The sequence below is a fragment of the Chiloscyllium punctatum genome, chromosome 25 (assembly GCF_047496795.1).
Source record: "Chiloscyllium punctatum isolate Juve2018m chromosome 25, sChiPun1.3, whole genome shotgun sequence".
Classification (NCBI taxonomy): Eukaryota; Metazoa; Chordata; class Chondrichthyes; order Orectolobiformes; family Hemiscylliidae; genus Chiloscyllium; species Chiloscyllium punctatum.
The window spans coordinates 62,442,285-62,460,075 of NC_092763.1; positions in this window are offsets into that span (position 1 = coordinate 62,442,285).

The window sequence follows — 17,791 nt, forward strand, 5'->3', positions numbered from 1 at the left end:
TGACACGCTATACAAAAAGTGTTGAGAGTCATCATCAACTGGACTGGGTAGGAATCTTGTGCTCTTTGCTTGAAGAGAGTTAGTACGCCAGTTGTAAATATGGGGTAGGTACAGAGAAACTGTTTCCCATGGGGATATAATAAAATAAAGCTGGGGCATTTGAGTAAAATCATATGGTAGTGGAAATCTGAAGCTCCAATCCTGTGCTTGCTAAATAAATTTAAGAGCCAGGTTGATATATTTGATTTTTTTTAAAAAGGTCTATCCAGGGATATGGAACATATATGGGTAGATTAAATTATGGTTCAGATCTACCAAGAATGACAAGATAAGCTCAAAGTCAGAGTGTGATGTTGGAAATGTACAGCCAGTCAGGCAGCATCCGAGGAGCAGGAGAGTCGAAGTTTCGTGCATAAGCCCTTCGTTCAAGACTGTCTCTTGAAAAGATGATAGAAGCAGTTCCAAAGACCTAACACCCTCTGAGAAAATATTTCTCCACATCTCCATCTAAGGCTGAGCACTCTTATTTTTAAATAGTAACTTCCTGTTGTTGACTATCCCTCTGGAGGCAATATTGTCCCCACATCTACCCTGTCGAGTCCCTTCAGGATCTTGAATGTTTCAGTCAAGTTATCTCTTACCTTTCTAGCCTCCAGTGGACACAAGCCTAATCTATCCAACCTTTCCTGATCAGGCAACCTGCCCATTCTTGAATGTATTAGTCCAGTAAACCTCCAAACTGCTTCTAAAGCATTTACATCCATCCTTAAATAAGATCAATACTGTACACAGTACTCCAGATGTGGTCTCACCAATAGCTTGTATAGCTGAATCATAACCTGCTGCTATTCTATTCAATTTGCTTAGCAATAAATTACAACATTATTAGCTTTCTTGTTGTATCTCCATAATAACAGTTTGCAAATCATACCCCAGAGTCAAAAAGTGGTGCTTGAAAAGCACAGCAGGTCAGGCAGCATCTGAGGAGCAGGAGAGTCTACGTTTTGGGCATAAGGCCTTCATCAGGAATTTGTTTTCTTGGCAGAGGTTGCAATGGGAGGAGTGACAGTGAGGACCGGAGGCCCAACAGGAAGGTAGGAGTAAAGTTTTTTTTAAAAACTTACCTTGTGTATAGGCAGAGCACATGCTGAGCAGGAGTGGACCTGGGTCTGCTGGGTAAGTGAGGCTTTATATTTGAGCGGTTGCTTTACCCAAAACACTACCCGGGTAGTGTCTCCCACCCATTCTCCTCTAACCAAAGGAAAAGTTCTGTGCACCGGATTAATAAGATGACTAGTTTTTTTCCCCCCCCTCTTTTACTGTTCAATAGGCTCGTTGGGAATTTAGAATAGTGGGAATGGAGGTGAGGGTAGTTTAATGTACCTCCTGCAGAATGTGGGAGGTAAGGATCACCACCAGTGTCCCTGCTGAATCTATCTGTGGGAAGTGCACCCAACTTCAACTTCAACTCCTCAAACCACAGGGAACTGGAGCTTGAGCTGGATGAACTTTGGATCATTCAGGAGGTGGAGGGGTTAGAGGTAATTACACCTCAGGTACAAGAAGAAGGTAGATGGGTTACTGTCAGGGGACAGAAAGGTAACTGGCAGGCAGTGCAGGGATCCCCTGTGGCCATTCCCCTCAACAACAGTTTTGGATGCTGTTGGGGGGGGGGGAAGAGAAGAGAGGGTATGACTTACCAGGAGTAAGCAATGGGGCACAGATCTCTGGTACAGAGTCTGCCCCTGTTGCTCAGAAGGCAAGGGGAGAGAGGAGCAGAGCAGTAGTCATTGGGTTTCTGTATTTAGGGGGGCAGACAGGAGGTTTTGTGGGAACAAGAGTGATTCACGGTTGGTGTGTGGCCTCCCAGGTACCAGGGTTCATGATATCTCTGATCATGTTTTTGGGATCCTTGAGGGAAGGGGTAGCAGCCCCAAGTCGTGGTCCACATGGGTACTAACGACAAAGATAGGAGTAGGGATGGGGATTTAAGGTCGAAATTCAGGGAGCTAGGACCAATAGAGTTGTTATCTCTGGTTTGTTGCCTGTGCCACGTGCTGGTGTGGTGAGGAATACGGAGAGTGCAAGAGGGAGGGTTTTGGATTCCTGGATAATTGGGCCTCCATTTGGGTAGGTGGGACCTCTACAAACAGAGCAGTCTTCACCTGAACCAGAGGCATGCCAATATCCTGGGGGGGGAGGGGGGCAGGGATGTTTGCTTCTTCTCTTCGGGTGAGTTTAAAATCATTCAGCAGGGGGATGGGAATCTTAAATTGTAGTTCATGTATGGAGGAGGCTGAGAGTAGTGAGATCCAAAATAAGGTTTCAGGGTCGCAAGAGGGCACCAGCAAGCAAGAAGTTGGTTTGAGGTGTGTCTAATTCAACACCAGGAGCACAGAGAATAAGGTGGGTGAACTTGCAGCATGGGTCAGTACATGGGAGTTCAATGTTGTGACCAGTTCAGAGACATGAGTAGAGCAGGGACAGGAATGGTTGTTGCAGGTTCCAGGATTTAGATGTTTCAGTAAGAACAGAGAAGATAGTAAAAGAGGTGGGCGTGTGGGGTTGTTAATCAAGTATTACAATTGCAGAAAGGACGTTTGAGGACTCGTCGGCTGAGATTAGAAACAGGAAAGAAGAGGTCACCCTGTTTTCTATAGGCGTCCGAATAGTTCCAGAGATTTAGGGGAAAGGATAGCAGGGATGATTCTCCATAGAAGCAAGAGTGATAGGGTAGTTGTTATGGGGGACTTCAACTTCCCAAATATCGCTTTGACTCTGCAAAAAATTGATTCAATGCTGGAACCAATTCATGCCATGCTGGCAAAGCATGAGCAGGAGATTCGGCCATCAGATCGACACATGGAAGCAGTTGAACAAAGGACTGTGGGGCCGGAGAACGCAACAAAGAACTCTGAGGGGGTGGATCCAAACCGTGGAAGGTCATGTTCGGGCCTTGCTGGAACAGGTCAATAACCTCAAATCGAGGTTGAAGAGAAAACTTGCATGTGGTATGTTTTCCGGAGCGTGAAGAAGGCGAGAATCTGGCTGGATTCCTTGAGTAGTGACCCCCTGGAGTTGCTCAGGTCATCATTCTCAAGGCTCTGGTACACTGGGAGGCGTATAGCATCCTGAGCGTTTACTGCCCCCGGCACATCTTCTCAAATTTTTAATTGATGCAGTCTCTAAATTAATGGCTCTTGGGCTGCACCACACGATTTTTGGAGGAGACATTAATTGTCTCATGGACCCTGGGTAGACAGGATGCCAAGGGATGCCGTCTAGGCAGCTAGTGGACTTGTATAAGGAGTTTAGTTTGGTGAATGTGTGGAGCTATCTCCACCCTAATGGGAGGGTTTTTACCTTTTACTCCAACCCGCATAAGTGCCACACAAGAATCGATATGTTCTTTATTCTGTCGGTTTGTTTGGCCTTGGTGTTGATCTGCAGGATTGGGAACATAACTATGTCGGACCATGCGGCTGTGTACTCGGATGTTAAGACCAAAAGTAGTGGAGCAGACGTACAGCACTGGCGTGTGGGTCCATTTTTGTTGACAGATGGCAATTTTGTCCAGTATACTACAAGAGAATTCAGAGGCATTCTGGGACATCAGTTGGGATATGGCCAGTAATCTATTGGTTCTTTGGGAGACCACCAAGGTGTGCTTAATGGGTCTGATTATTTCATATTCAACAACTCGAAGGAGGCAGAGAGGGGAACAACAGTAGATGCTTGAGGCCCCACTGAAGGCAGCTGAGTCAGCATATTATAACAGATCATCTGTAGTTAAGTTATAGCGGCTCATGACTCTCCGGGCTGCTCTGGACTCGGTGCTCACACAAGCGGCCAAAATGGGGTCTCCTTTGCAAAGCAAAGGCTGTTCAAATATGGGGATAAGCCAGGTAGATTCCTGGCTTATCTGGCTAGGAAGAAAAGTGCTCTGCAGTCCATTGCCTCTATTAGTGAGAGAACTGGTAATATCACTCAAGCTGGAAAAGATTAACACCAGATGTTTGGAATTCTGTGCAGAGTTATACTGGTCAGAGGTCTGTGAGGATGGAATAGTGAGAATGGAATCTTTTTTTCAAAGTCTGGTCCTCCCCGGTATAAATGCAGAGCAGACCTCCCTTTTAAATGCACCTCTGACAACATATGAGGTGCAAGAAGCAGTAAGGCAGCTCCAAGGTGGCAAGGCACACAGATCCAGACAGGTTCCTGAGTGAGTTTTACAAGGAGTTTATACACATGTTAACTGAACCACATCTGGAGATGCATCATCATTCTTCCAATCTTTCTTAGGGAGGCTAATATCTCCCTAATTTTAAAGAAAGGGAAAGACCCCCGAGAACTGTGTCTCATTGTTGAATGTAGACTTCAAACTTTGATAAAAGGTGCTGGCTCTGAGGTTGGAAAAAGTGCTGCCCACTATTATAAAAGCGGACCATTATTAAGGGCTGCAGCTCCTCCAACAATATGAGGAGGTTGTTGAATTACACTGCAAGTATGTCTGCAGAGGTTGATTCTGGGCTTGGTGGTCTCCCTGGATGCAGAAAAGGCATTTGATTGGGTGAAGTGTCTGTATCTTTTTGGTGTTCTAGATCACTTTGGTCTTGGGGTGGGGGGGGGAGGGTCTCTGCTTGGTCGGTGACAGTGTTACATAGAGACCCCAAGACAGCGCTTATCACAAATGGTGTCAAATTGAATAATTTTAATGTGGCGAGAGGCAGCCAACAGGGATGTCCTCTCTCGCCACTGCTGTCTACCTTGGTCATTGAGCTGTTGGTGGAGGCCATTCGAAAGGACCCTGAAATAGTGGCACTAAAGGTGGGAATTGGGGAGCACAAAATTACTCTTTATGCGGATAATGTCCTTCTGTTTCTGGCTACCCTAGCAAAGTCTACAACCTGGCTAATACAACAAATTAAATTATTTGGCAGTTTTTCAGGACACAGGATAAGTTTTACAAAGGCGGAAGTCATGCCTGAGGGAGGATTGGTGGAAGTGCCAGAGCTGGAGGGTGGAACACTGTTTCCTGGTGGTCGCAGAAAGATTTTGTCTACCTGGGAGTTTTTATTACCCCTGCCTGCTGTCAACTGCCAATGGTGGGAGGGAGCTACCAATATCATGGCGAGGCCACATAGCTCTGCTTGAAATGAATGTTCTTCCTCGGCTATTATATCTTATGATGATGCTCCCGTTACTGTTACCCAGACAGGTGCTGCGGAGGTTTGCCAGTTGGCTTGGATCATTTATTTGGTGCTGAAGGCGCCCTCTAGTTAAATTTACCAAGCTGCAACTTCCACAGGATATGGTTTGGAGCAGATCTCCCAGATCTGAAGAGATACCAAATAAGCACCCTGCTGTCATATGTGGATGACTAGGTGCATAAGGACTTGTGGTGGATATGGATTGATATTAAGGCCTTGCAGGCAAGGTGTCCCCTCATTAATTTAATGTTTATGGGCAAGATGAGATCCATGGCTAAGCATTGTGAAAATCCAATTATCTTAAATACGGTGAAAGCATGGAGGATAATGCAACAGGGTGAGGATAATTTGCTTTAAGACCTCGCCGTTCACCCCATTAGTGGGAGCCCCAGGATTTAGACCAGGGTCAATGGACTCTGGCTTCAAAGCATGGGAGGGTAAAGGAATCTCCTGTTCGGGAGATTTATTTGAGGGAAAGGTCTTGATATCTTTCAGCCAGTTTAGTTAGAAATACGGGATTCGTAATAGGGACCTTTATCGATACTTCCAGGTTGGGGACAATATACAGAAGAAGACCACATTCTTGGCACATTCCTACAAGTCGGACATAGAGAGGAGCACCTTGGGGGATATGGAGAGACTCCATGGGATCTGGAATCAGGAGCTAAAGGAAGAAATTTCATTGGAAACATGGGAGGAGATATGGGAAAATGTAAAGAAAATCTCAATATGCAATAAAGCACAAGCTATGCAATTGAAGATCCTTCACAGGGCCCGTATGGCACCAGAGAGATTAGCAAAGTTTAAGAAAGGATCTTCTCCAGGATGTCCCAAATGTAGAATTAGCACAGGCACCCTTACACATTGCTATTGAGCCTGCTACAAGATTCTTGGATACTGGGGTGCCATAGTGCATGAGCTGGAGAAGACTCTGGGAATTGAAGTTAAGATGGATTTAGTATCCCTTCTTCTGGGACTGCCGAATCTGCCCTCTCTAGGTGAACATAGGAAAAGGTTATTTAACATTCTTACACATTGTGCAAAGGAGAATATCCTAATGAATTGGATATCAGAAAAAAACCCAGGTCTTGTGGGATGATGCAGACTTGTGATGAAGTACATCCCCCAAGATTAGCTGAAAGTATGGTGCACCTTGGAATGGAACAATTTTATAAGATATGGCAGCCCTTTTTAAATTACATAGACACTGACCTATCGGCGATACTGATTAAGGCCTTTATATAGCTGTGAGGTGTATATGGTTGCCCAGGGACCCGGGAGAAGGAGGCCTAGTAAATATTGGATAATAACTGTTGTTCTTGTGGACGGGAGCTTCAATGGAGGTGCGGCGAGTGGAGTCGAGTAGTGTAATTTAACTAAATTGGTTGTAATTTACTTTAATTCAATTTTATTTAATTCAATTCAAGTTTATTTTAATTTAAGTAAATATGTGATCATTGTATCCAATATAGTAGTAAGTAGTTTATTGTTTATATTACTGTAATATAATACTGTGACATCATTTCTGGCGTTTTTTGTAAGTTTTTTTTCCTTTTGTAAAAGAGTTAAAAAAATTTCAATAAATAATTTTTTTAAAATGGGCTTCAGATTGGTTTCACAGGGCGGTGCAAAATCAAGGGCTGAAGGGCTTGTATTGCGCTGGAATGTTCTATGTTCTATGAAGGGCTTATGCCCGAAACATTGATTCTCCTGCTCCTCAGATGCTGCCTGACCTGCTGTGCTTTTCCAGAACCACACTCTCTTTGTAAATAAAATGCTTTTCCTCATGTCCCTCTAATCCTTCTGTCATTTTGGTTGAATCTATGACCCTTGATTATTTTAACTCTTTGCCAAAAGAAAGTATCTACTCTATCTCTGTCCCACTCAATTTTCTATACCTCAATATTGTCACCCCTCAGCCTTCTCAGTTCTAAGGAAAACAACCCCAACCTTTCCATTCTCTTCTTGTAGCTACAATTCTCCAGCCCTGGCAACATTCCAGTAAATCTCTGTACACTCTCCAGAGTAATTATGTCACCCCTGTACTATGGTGACCAGAACTACCCACGTTACTCCAGCTCTGGCCTCACTAGTGTCTTATAGTGTTTTATCATTAAATCCCTACTTTTGTATTCTATATCTCTGCCAATGAAGGCCAGCATTCCATGTGCCTTTTTTACAAACTTATCCAGCTATACTGCGACCTTTAGCGACCTGTGTATTTGCACACCAAAGTCTCTCGCTCCCTCTCCATTTATTTTTATTGTGCATTCCCTTTTACTGTTTGACCTCCGCAAATGCATTACCTCACACTTATCAAAGTTGAACCCCATCTGCCATTTTCTGCCTACTGTCTAAACAACCTGACTATCTCATTTTGGAGGAGAAAGTGAGGACTGCAGATGCTGGAGATCAGAGCTGAAAATGTGTTGCTGGAAAAGCGCAGCAGGTCAGGCAGCATCCAAGGAACAAGAGAATCGACATTTTGGGCATCAGCCCTTCTTCAGGAACCCTGAAGAAGGGCATATGCCTGAAACATCAATTCTCCTGTTCCTTGGATGCTGCCTGCCCTGCTGCGCTTTTCCAGTATCTCATTTTGGAACATAGAGCTATCCTCTATAATTTCCATTACATGGCAATTCTTGTGTTGTCTGCCAATTTCCCAAGTGTGCCCCCACATTCATGTCCAAATTTTTAATAAAGCAAACAGCAGGGGGTCCAACACTGAGCCCTATGGAAAACCATTTAAAACAGCTTTCCATTCACAAGGACAGCCATTGACCATTACCCTTTGTTTGCGAAGCCAACTTTGGATCCAGTGGTCAAAGTTGATCAACAGCTTACATTGCACATGATAGTGCATCAAAGAATTTTACATCAAGATGAAGTATATAGGTTTTTTAATCAACCTATTCAGGGATGTTATTACACACCTCCAGAGAAGGTGGAAATTAAACCCAAGCCTCCTGGCTCAGAGATAGAGACACTATCATTGCACCACAAAAGCTGTCCTGATCTAACCATTTATTTAATCTGAAGTAATTATATTTAGCTGTCTCAAATTTACTTTACAAATACAAGGTTAGATTGCATAACTCATTTTCTCTCAGGAGAATAGCAAATGAAAACGAATGGGTTCATTTAGCGATTGACTTTTACTGCACCTGGAATCAGGGACGTCTGTGTCAACATATGTGTATTGTGATCAAGTCCCTTGAACACCATGATGCCATTGAGGATGTTTTAGGTGCTGTTCTGGTCCCCTTGCTGAAGGAAGAATCCACTCACCATAGAAGGAATGCAGCAGAGGTTCACCAGACTGATCTCTGAAGATGAGGGGGTTGTCCAAGGAGGAGAGACCTGGACTGAGTTTTAATGAGAATTTTGAAGAATGAAGAATAAAAAGATAGACAGGGTAGACGCAGAAAGGATTTCCCCTGGTTGTGGAGGCCAGAACCAGGGAACCACAGTCTCAGAATAAAAGGCAAGCCATTTAACATTGGCGTGGCAAGGAACGTCTTCACTCAAATGTGAATTGTTGGAATTCTTTATCCTAGAGGTCTGGGAGACTCTCATTAAGGTCAAGACATTGACTGAAAGCTTTTGAGTTACTAACAACATCAAGGAATTTGGGGATAGCACAGGAAAATGGCACTGTGATAGATGATCAGCTTTGATGTTGAATAAAGAAGAGGCTTGAGAGGCTGAATGGCCCACGACTCCCACTTTGTGTTACATGCCGGCTGATATATTGGGTGGACCTTCCTCCTAGAGGCAGGTAGCAAGAGTTGGGAAATTGCCTGGCTTGATGTATTGAGAAAGGTGAAGTTTTCATTCAGGGATTGGGGAGGCATTTTGGAGACAGCCACAGGCATTGCTGAGTGTCAAGGCAAGATGGTTTTAAAAAAACTTTAACGCTCTAGAGTATCGTCCCAGTTGCTTCATTTAGCATCACGCCTTCTAGCCCTCCCCACTCATCCTTTCAATATTCTGCTCAATCCCCAACCATGCTAACTCATGTTTTCTACTTATCCCATTACCTTTCTTGACCTCCATCAATAATTCTACATCTACATGCCAATTCTACATCTATTTATCCTATCCAGTATATAAAATCAATTTTCCACATTGTAACAATAAATTATTAGAGCTTTTTGAAATATGCCATTCATTTTGCATAAAGACATGTTGAGTTGTTTCTGTAGCTTCTGCTATTGGTACTTTAAAGCCTGGGGGATAAAAACTTTCATAGTATTCCATTATCTCTAGAGTGTTCAAGTATATACTGGGCAATTAGGCATTGAAATCCTATAGGTAAGCCCGAAACGTCAATTTCGCTGCTCGTTGGATGCTGCCTGAACTGCTGTGCTCTTCCAGCACCACTAATCCAGTATTTGGTTTTCAGCATCTGCAGTCATTGTTTTTACCTTGTTGATTTTAACCCTACTGCGAATCCTCTTGCAAGGATGCCTGCCTTGAAGAAGTTTTCCTCCTCTCTCTACAAGAATCTCAGGGAGTCCCTCTCCCACTGCAACTCCCAGGTCATTTCCTCTGCTCTGAAGCTCTTCCGACCTGCCTATCTTCTTTTCCACCTATCCACTCCACCCTCTCCTCCTTGACCTATCACCTTCATCTCCTCCCCCACTCACCCATTGTACTCTATGCTACTCTCTCCCCACCCCCACCCTCCTCTAGCTTATCTCTCCACGCTTCAGGCTCACTGCCTTTATTCCTGATGAAGGGCTTTTGCCCGAAACGTCGATTTCGCTGCTCGTTGGATGCTGCCTGAACTGCTGTGCTCTTCCAGCACCACTAATCCAGTATTTGAAATCCTATAGTTGGGCAGAGAGCACATAAGTAGACATGGAAGTAAGGTGGAAGGGCAAAGGTTAGCATAGCAACAAAAATAGAAGTTGCTGGAAAAGCTCAACAGGATCTGTGCAGAGAAATCAAAGTTAATGTTTAATGTGGGTGACCCTTCCTCAGAACTTGTCTGTTCTGAGAAATTTAGTCACTCAGACTTTCTTTTCAGCTGAGATCTTTTGAGACTGTTAATATTTCTGCTATCAGATATCCTCTGAATGAATCTACACATTGACTTTCTCAGGATTGTTCTGACTTTGTCCTAAATATTTCCTGTAATGAGGAAATGGTTATTTTCTTCTCTGCTATCCATTTTTCTAATGCACTGAACTCTTCTCCTCGAGGTTTAAGAACCTAATTCAAATGTAAGAAATGAAACAAATCTCTAGGCACATTGTCAGCCTAGATCTCTGGAGTACTAGCCCAATGACAATACAATTGGTTGAGTTCTACCTAAAACTAACTTCCCATCTGGTTGGGCGGCATGTTGGCTCAGTGGTTAGCACTACTACCTCATAGTATCAAGGACCTGGGTTTGATTCAAGCCTGGGGCAACTGTCTGCGTGGGTTTCCGCCCACAGTCCAAAGATGTGCAGGTCAGGTGAATTGGCCATGCTAAATTGCCTATAGTGTTAGGTGCATTTGTCAGAGGAAAATGGGTCTGCGTGGGTTACTCTTTAGAGAGTTAGTGTGGACTTTTTGGGCCAAAGAACCTGTTTCAATACTTAGGGAATCTAATCATAACAGATCTGTACATTCTTTCTGAATTATCGCAAGGTAAAAATGTAACTTTGTCAATCAGAGTTTTTTTACAGATTTCAAGAGAAAACTAGTATCAAGGTTTTAAAAGATCTAGAACAAGTTGTTGAACATTTGTGGTAATGGTAAACATGTCTAATTGATACCAATTTTCACAACCCGATATTGGTTAACTTCTGTATCTTGTGGTACTGCCCCCACCAGTCACCTGATGAAGGAGCAGCGCTTTGAAAGCTAGTACTGCCAAATAAACCTGTTGGACTATAACCTGGTGTTATGTGATTTTTAACTTTGCCCACTCCAGTCCAACACTGGCACCTTCACAACCTAACTTTAAACATACCTTACCTCCATGCCCCTCAAATAAAAAAACAAATACTCACCTAATTTGATTGCTGTGATTTCCTGACCACAGAATAAGGCAAGACCAAGGAACCAATATGGCATAAACAAAATCTATTTGCACTGAGATTACCATGCTATCTGTAAACTGAAACCTACTGACTGAAATGGTGTTAAGAGAAATTGAATGGCCTGTTTAGTTTAAACATATGTTAAAATACACATAGTGGACATCAAATGGTTGCCTGCAATTGCCAACTTGGAAAGACAAAAGAACAGACACAGGAACACACATATTATCATGGATTAACAGCTGCCTTTAAGTAGCAGAGTCTGAGTGACAAAAGAAGTGTGAACTGTAACAAGAGGAAGTTCTCTTGTCTGTGTTTCTCAACCTCAAAGTCACTGGTGCTGGAAGAGCACAGCAGTTCAGGCAGCATCCAAGGAGCTTCGAAATCGACGTTTCGGGCAAAAGCCCTTATCAGTAAACTGGCACCTTCACAATTTATTGATGAAGGGCTTTTGCCCGAAACGTCGATTTCGAAGGTCCTTGGATGCTGCCTGAACTGCTGTGCTCTTCCAGCACCACTAATCCAGAATCTGGTTTCCAGCATCTGCAGTCATTGTTTTTACCAGAGTTTTTATGGTGAGCTATTGAACGAGATGCAGCGGTTCAATCCATTGGTCCTAGCTGCAGCAACATAAAGGGGCAGGGGCGCTGTTTCTCTGATCTCCCATCCTACACTGAGCAGCGGTGGAAACCGGAACCTCTTCAACACAACATTTCTCTTGGATAATTTGGGAGCTGTAGATTTCGGAAGTTACGCTCTGTTAACGCCGTGTTGTCTTCTATTTCTGTTTACCGGTCCAAAATTCAGTTGTGTCGAAGTGCTGTGGCCATGAACTGCTTGCACTATATAAGGTTTGCGTCTCTCTTACAAAGACTTCTAACTGAGTTGAACAGAACATCCACACCTCTGGGAAATCCGAACTGCACAGAGCATTTGGCCGGTCGGCACGCCAGTAACAGCACTTATCTCTACATCCTGCAGATTATGGTCTTTTACGCCTTTCTGGCTGGGGATTGGTTCTCGCCTATACCCGCTCTCACAGAGTGAAATCTGAGGAAAAGCCGACCTCCAGCCGGGACTGCTCTGATTACTCAGCGACCCCGGGCGAGTAGGGCAACGTGGAGAGAGATACTGTCAGCTTGGAGACAGAGCAATAATCTCCTTCCTTCTCCAAACCATTCGCAGGGGGTGCCCCGCTTCTCCCTGCGGCTCATTTCAAACTGGATTTGCACATGACCCTCCAGGAACGGTCTCTAAGAGGATGTCTACTTTTCTATCTTCTCAATTCCAGTCCATCCTGACAATATAGAAGCGGTTAGTGTGCAGCCCAATAATCCATTGAAAGGATGCAGATGGGATGGTGAGTTCATGTGGTGACACTCATTGTCTCATGTCACGTCTGCGAGGCCGGCTGGCAAATTGTAACCTGAACAGATCAAGATTTTGGCTCTATTACTGAAAGAGAATGGTGATGAATGGGGAGTTCAGCAGAATCCTGCAGGACCATAGAGTTGCTCTCTCATCAGAAAGAGAGACAGACAGACAGAGGTGACTGGTGGTGAGTCCAAAGTAAGGACCACCAGACCTCAGCTTACCTCAGCTGGTTCCTGAACTGAACCGTCCTGTGGCTATCAGTTCCCTCGCAACCTCATCTAAACTCAGTGGAAATCTTTTTAATTCCTTCCTCCGCCTTCACCTGCAGGGAAATGCTTTATAATCGCTTCTACTGTCTTTCGTGTTTTTATTTTAGATCTGAAGAAGTCATTAACTGCGTTTCTCCCTGCACAGATGATGCCAGACCTGTTGAGTTTCTCCACAATTTTCTGTTTTATTTGCATTTTTCAGCACCCCCAATGTTGTGCTTTGCATGTACCGCTCTGAGTGTACAAAGGGACCCTTCCTCACTGAGATGCCCTTCATTTGAAGATCACACGTTATCAGTTGGGTCAGATTCAAAACTTCCCCAGGCTTAATGTGGCATGGCAAAGCCATTCGTATAATCACATTGCATTTAATAAAGAATTTGCTTTTAAAACAACACTTTTTTTCTTATCAAGATGTTTAGAACTGTAAACCAGGTCCCCATAAAAGTAGAAATGAAAAGAATTCCGGATTATTGAAATAACAGTTGAATTGGTAATGAAATGTATCAACATCTGCGTTCGTAGCTTTGAGAAAGAACACCAGCCACACTATTAAAGTGAGTTCTCACTTTCAGGTACTTTTCATTTAAGTAATGCTAACAATAAAAGTCTTGCTTTTTGTATTTTCTTTTGTGATTTGAGATTACTGTTTGTATTCATTTCCAGTTTTAAAGAACTGTATACCTACCCTTTTGGCTTTGTGATTTGAATGTCTCTGAGCTCCAGTAAGCCCTGATTAGGAGGGTGGGGGTGGGGAGAAAGTAGCATGGAGTACAATGGGTGAGTGGGGGAGGGGATGAAGGTGATAGATCAGGGAGGAGAGGGTGGAGTGGATAGGTGGAAAAGGAGATAGGCAGGTAGGACAAGTCCGGACAAGTCATGGGGACAGTTACTGAGCTGGAAGTTTAGAACTAGGATGAGGTGGGGGAAGGGGAAATGAGGAAACTGTTGAAGTCCACATTGATGCCCTGGGGTTGAAGTGTTCCGAGGCGGAAGATGAGGCGTTCTTCCTCCAGGCGTCTGGTGGTGAGGGAGTGGCGATGAAGGAGGCCCAGGACCTCCATGTCCTCGGCAGAGTGGGAGGGGGAGTTGAAATATTGGGCCACGGGGCGGTGTGGTTGATTGGTGCGGCTATCCCGGAGATGTTCCCTAAAGCGCACCACTGCAGCCTAACGCCGCCGGAGACTCGTGTTCGACTACAGCTTCAGGTAACTGTGTGGGGTTTGCACATTCTCCCCCCAGGTCTTGCGTAGGCTTCTTCCCATAGTCCAAACGTGGACTGGCCATCAAAAACGCAGGGTTACAGGGAAAGGGTCGGACTGAGTGGGATGCTCTTCAGAGGATTGGTGTGGCACGAATGGCCTGCAGCCACACTGTAGGGCTTCTGTGAAATTGACATTTCTATGAAACACCAGAATAGAGCAATGCATGGAGGTCACAGGTCTCTGCTCAAGTCCACTGGTCTGGAATCTATTCATAGATATTTACATCAATGGAGGGGGTGCTTGATGTCTTGGGCTCTGCTGATAGTCTCATTGTTCTGTTCTTCTCCTCTAGCAAAATAAATGTATCCTTTTTGAATTCCCTTTTGACACTTACCTGTTTCCACCAACTTTGATCATGCACTACAGGCAACAAATCCGCCCCATCTCCTCTTTGAATTTCCATTTAAATCTTACTTGTACTAAGAAATGTAAGTTAATCATGCTGCCAAAAATGCTTTCACTGTACTTCTGATGGCAATGTTCAATCATGGTATTGAATATTGGCATCTGATGTTGAACTTATTTGGTATTTGGGAAAGTCTGTACAAAGCTCACAGGGACGAGATAGATGAACCATTGCCAGCATACAGGCAGAATGTTAGAGTTGTTATTACAAAGTTAAAAATCACACAACACCAGGTTATAGTCCAACAGGTTTATTTGGAAGCATTAGCTTTTGGAGCACTACTCCATTTACAGGTAGCAAGTGGGGCAGGATCATAGGACACAGAATTTAATAGCAAAAGCAACACTATGATAATTGAAGATTAACCTTCCAGCTCAGCTGCAAACCTACATCCAGAACCTCAACCTGAGCTATAAATCTTCTCAAAATTCACTAATAGCATTGTTAGAAACAGGCAGTGGTTCAAGGAAACACATCAAACTCTTAGACAGCTCGGGACGGATAGGTACCACCCTTAGCAACAGTGAAAATGAAATGAAATGAATTGAAAAAGAATAGATAAAACTCCTAAGTTACGTAGGATTTAAACCTAAAGCCCCATTTTTCTCCTTTAAGGAATTAGACATAAAATGTAATAATTGTAATACAGCAGCATGTGTATCCAGAAGAGGAACATATTGTTTGTCTCACTATATAAAATAATATTGATGTAGGAACTTACAACATGTTAATAGTTATAAATAACTCATTTATAACCATTAACATGCTGAAAGCTCCTAAATCAATATTATTTTATATCATGAGATGAACATTGGTATATGTTATGTATATATCATTTATAACCATTAAGAGTCACAGGTAGATAGGATAGTGAAGTAGAGTCTGAATGAGAGTGGTGCTGGAAAAGCACAGCAGGTCAGGCAGCATCCAAGGAGCAGGAAAATCAACATTTCAAGCAAAAGCCCTTCATCAGGAATAGAGGCAGGAAGAGAGATAAATGAGAGGGGTGTGGGGGTGGGGAGAATAGGCAAATGGGGGTGGGGATGGAGGTGACAGGTCAGAGAGGAGGTGGGGGAAGGTAGCAAAGAGTACAATTGGTGAATGTGGGTGGGGATGAAGGTGATAGGTCAGAGAGGAGGGTGGAGTGGATAGGTGGAAAGGAAGATAGGCAGGTAGGACAGGTCATGGGGACGATGCTATCCAGAAGGTTGGAACTGGGGTGAGGTGGGGGTGGGGAAATGAGGAAACTGGTGAAGTCCATATTGATGCCCTTGGGTTGAAGTGTTCCGAGGTGGAAGATGAGGCGTTCTTCTTCCAGGCTTCGGGTGATGAGGGAGCGGTGGTAGAGGAGGCCCAGGACCTGCAGGTCCTCGGCAGAGTGGTAGGGGCAGTTGAAATGTTGGGCCACAGGGTGGTGGGGTTGATTGGTGCGGGTGTCCCGGAGATGTTCCCCAAAGCGCTCTGCAAGGAGGCGTCCAGTCTCCCCAATGTAGAGGAGACTGCATTGGGAGCAACGGGTACAATAAATGACATTGGTGGATGTGCAAGTAAAACTTTGATGGATGTGGAAGGCTCCTTTGGGGCCTTGGATGGAGGTGAGGGAGGGGCTGTGGGTGCAGGTTTTGCAATTTCTACAGTGGCAGGGGAAGGTGCCAGGAAGGGAGGGTAGGTTGTTGGGGTGTGTGGACCTGACCAGGTGGTCACGGAGGAAATGGTCTTTGCGGAAAGCAGAAAGGGGTGGGGAGGGAAATATATCCCTGGTGGTGGGTCCGTTTGGAGGTGGTGGAAATGCTGGTGGATTATGTGGTTTATGCAAAGGTTGGTAGGGTGGAAGGTGAGCACCGGGGGGGCTCTGTGCTTGTTACAGTTGGAGGGGTGGGGTTCAAGGGTGGAGGTGTGGGAAGTGGATGAGATGCATTGGAGGGCATCTTTAACCACGTGGGAAGGGAAATTGCGGTCTCTAAAGAAGGAGGCCATCTGGTATGTTCTGTGGTGGAACTGGTCCTCCTAGGAGCAGATACGGTGGAGGCAGAGGAATTGGGAGTCCGGGATGGCATTTTTGCATGAAGTAGGGTGGGAAGAGGTGTAATCCAGGTAGCTGTGGGAGTTGGTGGGTTTGTAAAATATGTCAGTGTCAAGTTGGTCATCATTAATGGAGATGGAGAGGTCCAGGAAGGGGAGGGAGGTGTCAGAGATGGTCCAAGTGAATTTAAGGTTGGGGTGGAATGTGTTGGTGAAGTTGATGAATTGCTGAACCTCCACGCGGGAACACAAGGTGGCGCCAATGCAGTCATCGATGTCACGGAGGAAGGGGTGTGGAATAGTGCCGGTGTAACTATGGAAGATGGACTGTTCTACATAGCCAACAAAGAGACAGGCATAGCTGGGGCCCATACGGGTGCCCATAGCTACCCCTTTGGCCAGGAGGAAGTGGGAGGATTCGAAGGAGAAATTGTTAAGTGTGAGGACTAGTTCAGCCAAAAGAATGAGAGTGTCAGTGGAAGGGCACTGTTGGGGATGTCGGGCGAGGAAGAAACGGAGGGCTTGGAGGCCCTGGTCATGGCGGATGGAGGTGTAGAGGGATTGGATATCCATGGTGAAGATGAGGCATTGGGGGCCAGGAAAACAGAAGTCTTGGAGGAGGTGGAGGGCGTGGGTGGTGTCTCAAACGTATATGGGGAGTTCCTGGACTAGAGGGGGTGGGACAGTGTTGAGGTAGCGATGAGTTCAGTGGGGCAGGAGCATGCTGAGACAATAGGTCAGTCAGGGTGGAAGGAGGTAGAATTGGGTGGTGCGGGGTTCCCGGACTGAGGTTAGAAGCTGTGGGTGAGAGATCTCCTGAGGTGATGAGGTTCTGTATGGTCTGGGAGATAATGGTTTGGTGATGGGGCGGTGGGGGGAGGTGTAGAAGGCATTTGGTGTGCTTGTTTTTATTGATCAGTGCATTGAGTATAAGAGTTGGGAGATCACGTTGCAGCCATATTTGAATATTGCGTGCAATTCTGGGCTCCCTCCTATAGGAAGGATATTGTGAAACTTAAAAGCAGTCACAAAAGATTTACAAGTATGCCAGACTTGGAGGGTTTGAGCTATAGGAAGAGGCTGAATAGGCTGGGGCTGTTTTCCCTGGAGCATCAGAGGCTGAGGGGTGACCTTATAGAGGTTAATAAAATCATGAGGGGCATGCATAGAGTAAATCAACAAGGTATTTTCCCTAGGATGGGGGAATCCA